The sequence below is a fragment of the Nicotiana tomentosiformis genome, chromosome 3, assembly GCF_000390325.3.
Source record: "Nicotiana tomentosiformis chromosome 3, ASM39032v3, whole genome shotgun sequence".
Taxonomy (NCBI): domain Eukaryota; kingdom Viridiplantae; phylum Streptophyta; class Magnoliopsida; order Solanales; family Solanaceae; genus Nicotiana; species Nicotiana tomentosiformis.
This window is the reverse complement of record NC_090814.1, coordinates 54,968,852-54,977,935: the sequence shown is the minus strand read 5'-3', so window position 1 is coordinate 54,977,935 and position 9,084 is coordinate 54,968,852. Positions and strand designations below refer to the sequence as shown.

Here is a 9,084-nt window from a genome sequence, read left to right as displayed (position 1 = left end):
GAAGCCGTGAGTTCGAGTTATTTGATTTGTAGTGGACTGTTTTGTGGGATGTTTTGTGTTGCTTTTGGGCTGTCTATTGTGCTGCTGATTTATGGAGTTTGGAAGGATAAAAATGGCATGGAGAAACGCCACATGTGGTAGGGTAGTAGGCTGGTCGCTCGTCGTTGTAATTGCAGGCTAATTGATAATTTGTTGATTGGGTGTATTATGGTATATTTGGGGGTTTTGTTGTATTGAAGGTCCCGGATTGTAATAGGGTTGGTTTTAAGTTGCTGATTGTATTATGTTTGTATCTCGCCTATAGTAGGATTGAGGGAGCAGTAAAATCAGGGAAATTGCTGCCCGTTTTATTTTAGAATCGAGTTATCGTTTGAGATACGTAATATACTACCGCCATCTAAATCGTACACGTATTTCTTTGCTATAGGGTTGACGCTCTAGTTTTCATAAGCTTGTTGTTGAGTTGCATTGACGACTTGAGGTATGTTAAGGTTATCCCTTCTTTCTTTTTGGCATGATCTAAATGATACAAACGAAACGAGCAAAATACGCAACTTTCATAAATGACTCTATTCATAGAAATACTAGGGGTGTCTATATTCTTGATTCCCCATGTGAATTATTATTATATCTTCTGTTCATGGGTCCCAGAAAAATATGTATTTGATAAAGTTTATCCGAAAGGAATATAAATTTTATGATATTCGAGAAATCTTATTAACGTATTTCTTATGCATGTCATGCATTTATACATGTACATTGACCAATGACCAGAAGGCGTTATATACACGTATATTATATGTATATGGGATATGAGAAAAGGTTAAGGCGTTATATACATACCACCACCTGATCAGCTGGTATATGTTGATGATTTTGCCCACAGTGGCCGAGATGATATGATGGGATGCCCTCATAGGCTTGATGATGTTATGTACACCTATACCTACGCATAATACGATATTTACACGCACGTGCATGATATTATAAATGTTTCAGGATTCACAAAGTTATTTAGACTCACAGGTGGAATTCTTTACCCCATGTTTCATCTATGTCTTTTATGTACTGATTTTTATGCTTTACATACTCAGTATATTATTAGTACTGACGTCCCTTTTTGCATGGGGATGATGCGTTTCATGCCCGCAGGTGCAGGTAGATAGGCTGACGGTCCCCCTTCTTAGGATCCTTGATCAGCGAGAGTTGGTGTGCTCCATTTGATCCGGAGCTGCTTTGAGTTTTGGTACGGTGTGTGTGTATATATATATATATATATATATATATATATATATATATATATGGGTACGACGGGGCCCAGTCTCTTCCTTTATATAGTTGTACACTCTATTAGAGGTATGTAGACAGTCATGTATAGTTATATAGTATGTGGCCTTGTCGTTTCGCCCTACAATATATATATGTATGTATATATGTCTTTTGGACATGTTTTCCCCCGTAGGTTGTTCATATAAATTAATAGTTTATTTTCTGACGTTATGCATGACCTACACTTATTTTATGTTTATATCTTAGACGAATGTTTATGGGTGTTCGATAGATAGAACTCGGGTACTCGTCACGGCCTTTCGGTTTTGGTCGTGACATAATATTAAAACTTGAATAATTTACACAAATACTTACTCTAAATACTTGAATAATTATTTTAAAACTCGAAACTTTCTACAAATATTTGCCCAAATACTTAAAACTTAGATGATTATGAAAAAAAGAGAAAGAATGATGAAGATAGAATGATATATATATATATATATATATATATATATATATATATATATATATATAGAGAGAGAGAGAGAGAGAGAGAGAGAGAGAGTGACAAAATTACAGAATTGTGAGAAAACATAAAGAAGGATGGAGAGTATTTTTTAGTTAAAATTAGGCCCAAATATATAATTTAATAAACTTGAAGATTAAAATAAATATTTGTGTGGGGGGAGGGAGGAGGTAGGGGATGTTTCAGGTATTAGGGGCTAAACTAGCCGTCTTTTTCCGTTTCCAACGGCTATTTTAAAAAAATGAGCAATTGACCAACGACTATAATTTAAGAACACAAATAGGCAAGACATCAGACTGGGGCCGGGCCGGGGCTGGACTGTAGTCGGGACCAAACGGACGTCCCGTCCCACGTCCCATGACCCCTACCCCTCGTCCCCCTAACACTTAGCGGATCGGGCCAGGTCAGGTCGTCCCGTCCCGTTGGACATCCTTAATTTAACTTAAGAAAATAGTTTTAGAACAAACAATTGATTTTATAATTTTAGACCACTAGCAAACAAATTAATTCAAAGTGCATATAATAAAAAGAAAAACAATAACAAAATAAAATGAAATTAAGATTGAAATAAATGAATTCTTATTGAGTGTTGATCTCGGATATGGCTATGCTAGAATGAAGTACAATCCTTAGAGGATATAATGACAATGATAACTTTGTAGAAAACTATGTAAGTACGCATGCACTAATCTAATGTATTGTGAGCAATCAAATATCTGTTACATGTGAATAAAATAAGATATTTATAGCCTAGGGGGGAGAGTTTTCGTTCCTAGTATCCAGCCTATACACTGAGTGTATGGTTAGTTGGACGGCGAGATCTTCGCTAGTGATAATTGCAATAGCGTAACATATGGGAGCCACAATCTCAGTAAGGCTCCGGGTATACCAGAGTTCGATAACGGAAGTATTTAGTCTGCTCTGGGTGCATGCTCTTCTGGTTGCCTTTCTTTCGGATTTGAATGGACGGCTTCGGTCACGGTTCCATTGATCCCAGGTTTTAACTTTGTGCTCATGCATTTCGAACCGCTACCACAACGTGTCATCATTTTGCTTTATCACCAAGGACGGATGTAGTCTTTAGGCTACGGATTCAATCAGGGGGGATCTACGTTAGGGATGGGGGGTCACCGAAATCCGTTGACCTCGGCAAATATATTGTATATATATTTATATATATCTTTAATACATGGAGGACCTCTTAAATAATTTATGCGGCTCCCTGAGTCATAAAGGCCGGACAGAAGAGTTAGTTTGTGGAAGTGCTCAAGAGCCTTCTTTTGCTTGACGACCCAGGTTCGAATTTGGGATCCTACAGTCTATATTATTTTATTTTTATTTTTTTAAATTCAATAATTATTTAATTACTTAGTATTCAACTGAATTATTTTTTTATATTATCTTTTTTGAATTCAGTTATAGTTTAATATTTTTATATAATAGTCAACTTAATACTTAATTAGCTTAATATTTTTTAAACCTATCAAAGGTCCGAAGTCGAACAGAGAACAATTAAACAAATCTCTTTTCTCCAAGAAACAAACCCTTCCTACCTCCCTTCAACTTTAACTTCAACTTTCTTTTTCAGTTCTATCTTCTTTGCATCTCTTTGAACTTCGAATCCCACAGTTTTATTAGGTGAGAGAGACTCTTCTTCAAATCTTTGATTATTTGAGTAAGTTTTTCTTCTTTTTACAAATATTGCTTCACCGATTTGTGTGATTTTGACCTATATTAGCAGTTGACCTAGATTGGTTATGAGCAGGTTTACGTTCTTCCCCATTCAAAATATTCCTTTTTACTAACACTATCAAATAAAATTCCAATTAGTAGTACTGAAGTTGAATAAATAATTGATGAGTAAAGTACTCATGTAGATTCCTCTCGTTGTTAACTTAATTTTCTGAAATTCTTTAATATACTAGATAATGCTCGCAAGAAACCAAATTATATTCGGATTTCAAGGATACTGTTCTTTTAGTTTTTGAATTCGCTATTATTCTTTTAGTTTTTGAATTCATTGTTTGAGCAGACAACAATCATGGTGCACATTTACATGATGTTAAATCTTTAGTTGGTATGCTAATTCTTTTATCTTAATAAATTAATTTCTTAGGTATTTGAAGATTTTGTGCTAATGCTATTTGAAATAATATATCAGTGAAGTGAATGATTTGAAACCAAGCTGTATTCGGATTTCAAGGATATCTTTTCAAAAATTAGTAAGTGTTCTTTCTATCTTTAAGATAATAATAATATAGTTATGACTTATATTAAAATATAAGGGTGTGATTTCTCTATTAGAAATATTATATTTGCTTGTGTTCGTGATAGAAGGGGTGTGATTCCCCTATTAGAAATATTATATTTGCTTGTGTTCGTGATAGAAGGGGTGTGATTCCCCTATTAGAAATATTTTATTTGCTTTAATCTTGATGGAAGGGGTGTCCCTATTAGAAATATTTTATTTGCTTTAATCTTGATGGAAGGGGTGTGATTCCCCTATTAGAAATATTTTTTTGTTCTGTTCTTGATGGAAGGGACGTGATTCCCCTATTAGAAATATTCTCTTTGCTTTATTCTTGATACAAGGGGTGTGATTCCTCTATTATGTGTTATTTCTATTCTAGTATTAATATAAGGAGTGTGATTAATCATATTAAAATATTATTTTGCTTGGAATTGTTGCTTTGTAGGAAGTTTTGTTGATGTGAACTGAGATGGACATATTTTTGACGAGGTTTAATTCTTCTCAACCAAGTTCTAGTTTTAAAGACAATTCCCCCCATATTGTAGAGGAGTTTGATGTGAAATCACTTAATCCTGACCATGGAGAGAGAATACACATTGATCGATATAGCTCCAGATACGGGATGAAGTGAGAAAACACTACATCCAAAGAGTGCCTTGCCAACTAGTTGATTACAAATTTTCTAAAACTTTATTCGGGAAGAAAATGCGACAATTTAGTCCGGGTTGGTTTAAAAATTTGCATTCTAGATGGTTAGAGTATAGTGTGAAGAAAGATGCCGCAATTTATTAATGTTGTTATTTATTCAAAAATAATTATATTCATGGAAGCATGTGTGACTCTTTCATAAAAACCGGCTTTAAGGCTTGGAAAAAGGTCCCGAAACACTTGCTCTACATATTGGTGAAGTAAAATAGCCTCCACCATAAGTGTTTTAAAAAAATGCTAGACTTATCAAATCAATCTCAATTAATTCAAGCTGCTTTAGAAAGGCAATCTTAGAAACAAAAAAGTGAATATCGAATTCGTTTAAATGCCTCAATCGATGTTGCAAGATTTCTCTTGGACTTCGGATTGTCTTTTAGAGGTCATGATGAAAGTAAATCTTCAAAAAATAAAGGCCTTTTTCTAGGGCTTTTAGAATGTCTTGGAATTAGGCTTCCACATGTAGATAGAGTTATATTAAAACATGCTATAAAAAATTATATGATGACTTCGCCAAAAATTCAAAAGGATATTGTGAGTGCTTGTATACAACAGACCGTGAAAGCTATAATTGATGACTTGGATGGAGATTATTTTGGGATATTAGTTGATGAGTCCAAGAATATTTCTGTGATGACCCGTTAGGTCATTTATAATTTTACTCTTCATTTCTGTATTCTGAAACCATGAATAGCTCCATTTAGCTTTTCTCGATTTGCGTGTGCAGTCCATGTCCTCTTTTCGGAAAGTTGTTATGAGCAAAATTGATGAAAATATGAAATCATACCTTAAAACTCATTTGTGTTGACTACGGTCAACGTTTTGTATAATAGACCCGGATCAGTATTTTAACGGTCCCGGTGGGTTTGTATCGTAATTTGGAACTTGGGCGTATACCTAGAATCGAATTCAGAAGTCCCTAGCTTGATCTAACGTAATTTGTTGAAAACTAGAAGTTTAAAAGTTTAAAGGATTTCTAAGTTTGACCGTGAGTTGACTTTGTGCTACCGAGTTCGGAATTTAGTTTCGGATCTTGGTATAAGTTCAGTACAGTATTTATGATTTATCTGCAAAATTTGGTGCAAAACGGAGTTGATTTGACATGATTCGGACGTCCGATTGAAAAATTACATGTTCTTAAGTTTTATTAAAAATTCTATTCGTTTTGGTGTCCGATTCATAGTTCTAGGTGTTATTTTGGTATTTTGATCGCGCGAGCGAGTTTGTATGATATTTTTAAACTTGTGTGCATATTTGGTTTGGAGCCCCGAGGGCTCAGGTGTATTTCAAATAGGCTATAGATGATTTGAACTTAGGAAAAGTTCTAGCTTTTGAGCTTCTGCTATCATATGGTACTTTCTTCTTCGCGATCGCGAAAACACTCCCGTGATTGCGAAGTGCAACATGGGCTGAAGAGGGATTTACCCTACCTGAATGTGGGGAACAGGTTGCGAACGCGAAGCTTTGGAGGGTTTACCCTTCGCGAACATGACCACCCACACACGAACGCGAAGGTTTGTGGGACTATAGGAAGGCTAGGCAGGTGTGCTACGCGAACGCGGTCCCTGGGTCGCGAACGCGATGGTAATGGGGGAAGAACCATCACGAACGTGGAGCACATTTCGCGAACGCGGAGCACATCTCGCGAACATGAAGGCCATTTGGCCCACAGTGCTTTGCGATCGCGTCGGGCCTTTCGCAAACGCGATGAAGGCCTGACGCGAGTGATTTAAAATATCCTAAACACATGATTTCACCCATTTTTCACCATCTTCTCATTAGAGCTCGGCCTAGAGGCGATTTGGAAGAGAAATATCATTACCCTTTCATAGGTAAGTGTACTTTAACTTATTTTCTTCCATTTCCATCAACACCCATTAATTTCTAACCTTAATCTATGTTCTTTCATGGTAGAAAATTAGGAATTTGGAAAGAATTGAGGGTATTTATAAATTTGGGATTTAGACCTCAAATTGAGGTCGAATTTTGAAACTAATTACATAATCGGGCTCGAGAGTGAATGGGTAAATGAGTTTGGTCCGAATCTGGGGTTTTGACCAAGCGGGCATGGGGTTGACTTTTGTTGACTTTTTGGGAAAAGTGTAAAGATCTTAACTTTATGTATTGTAATTAATTTCTCTATCATTAGTTTACGTTATTGAGTCTATTTTGGTTAGATTTGATCGATTTGGAGGCGGATTTTAGAGGAAAGGCCCCGGTTGAGCTTTGATTTGCTTGCGGAGAGAAGTAAGTGTTGGGTCTAACCTTGATTTGAGAGAATATAGTGGCATATATGCGAGGTAGCGAGTGTATATACACCGTAAAAATACCCGTTTTCATGCTTTTCCATATTTTATTAATTATTTTATTCCATGTCTTATCTATTACATGCTTTAATTGCCTCATATGCCTTAACTCACTACTTGTTTCTTATTTATCTCATATTAAAATATTCGTTTCTTCCATACTTCCATGATTAATTGCTACTTGCCTTAATTGTCTTACTCGTACACTTTAACTGTCATATATTTGGCTTGTCTTGTTGCTTAGTAGTAATTATAGCATTTCTTGATTTGGTACGAGGTTCCTTTATGGCTTTGCTTTCATATTCTTTAATCATAGAGATTCTTGTGATTTGAATTATTGAGTTGGTTACATTTATTGATTTTTAATTATGGATCGGGCTGCATGCCGCAACAAGTGGAATAAGATAGGATTGATATTGATATGGTGGGATCGGGTTGCACGCTGTAATGAATTTTATATGTGCTTTTGATATGGTGAAATAAGGGAGTAATATGATTTTGATTCTAATTATATGGTGGGATCGGGTTGCGCGCCGCAACTGATTTCACATTTATTATTGATATCGATATGGTAAAATAAGGGAGGATTGTATTTGTACGGTGGGATCGGGTTGCGTGCCGCAACAGATTGTGTGTTTTGTATTCATTGTTGTACTGTGTTAGCTTTCGATGCTTTCATACGAGATTCTGAGTACTGGTGTTTCTGGTTTTACCGCTTCCGAGGATTGAGTTTATTTTCATAAGTTAACTGCCTTACTTTCATGTATTCCCTTCCTGTTATTATTATTATTATTATACTGCGTACAGGTTATTGTAAGTGACCCGTCTTAGCCTCGACACTACTTCATCGTGGTTAGGCTCGGTACTTACATAATACATGGGGTCAATTGTACTCATACTACACTTTGTATTTCTTGTGCAGATTTTGGAATCGGTCCTAGCGGCGGTCAGTAGATTGGTCGGATTGATTGCCGGATTAGAGACTTGAGGTACAACTGCTCGGCGTTAGAAGCCCTTAAGTTCCCTTCTACCTTATCCTAGCTATTTATTTCATTTCAGACAGTTTTACTTTCATTCTGACCATTATCTGTAATATTCTAGTCGTTCGTGCACTTGTGACACCAGTTCTGGATTGTATCTAGATATTGCGGTTGCTATGGCTTTTCACACTCTATTTCAGTTCTATTTCAGTTATTATAGTTTAATTGGTATTAGTTAATTTGATTTGTTAAAAATGGCTAAAAACTATTCTTATGTTGGCCTGCCTAGCAAGTAAAATGTTAGGCGCTATCACAATCTTGAGGGTGGCAATTCGGGGTGGTGATAATTTGGTATCAGAGCACTAGGTTGCCTAGGTCTCACGAGTCACTATCAAGCTTAGTTGTGTTTGGAGGATCGGTACGAAGATGTCTATACTTATCTTCCAGAGGCTATGGAGTTTAAGAAAAATTTCACTTCTTTATTTCTCCATCGTGCGATTTTATTCTATCATTGATGATTGAACCATTCTATTCTTGTTCTCTCGCAGATGGCGAGAACATGCACTGCATCTACGGCCGGACAGGAGCCGGAACCCCATGTGGCAGCTACTACTAGGGGCAGAGGTCGAGGCCGAGGTAGAGGCAGAGCTCAGCCTAGAGCTCGAGCAGCAACACCCATAGTGGAGCCTCAGACCGGTACCTTCCCGATGGCACCATCCGTTACTCGGGCTGGGGGAGGAGCACATACTCCCGTTACTCACACCCCAGAGCAGGTGGCTCCCTAGTATCAGACTCCAGTAGCCCCACCAGTTGGCGTGGTTCAGCCGGTTGTTGCGGCACAGGTCGGTGATAGGCCCGCTATGTCTTCTGAGGCTTTGTTGAGGTTGGAAAAGTTTACCAAGATCTTCCCTATTCACTTCAGTGGTGCATCTTATGAGGACCCACAGGATTATCTAGACTGTTGCCATGAGGTGCTGCGGAACATGGGTATAGTTGAGACCAATGGGGTCAATTTTGCACCATTTCAAATGACTGGTTCCGCCA

The 9,084-nt window shown here is 37.0% G+C and overlaps 1 long non-coding RNA gene across 1 annotated transcript; it reads left to right on the top strand.

Annotated features, from left to right (window-relative positions):
* Window positions 1–2,728: 2,728 nt before the first annotated feature.
* LOC138908745 (uncharacterized) lies at window positions 2,729–8,222 on the top strand. The gene is made up of 3 exons (XR_011415150.1): window positions 2,729–3,094; window positions 3,915–4,020; window positions 7,983–8,222. It is a non-coding gene; the product is annotated as an uncharacterized lncRNA (long non-coding RNA).
* Window positions 8,223–9,084: the final 862 nt, after the last annotated feature.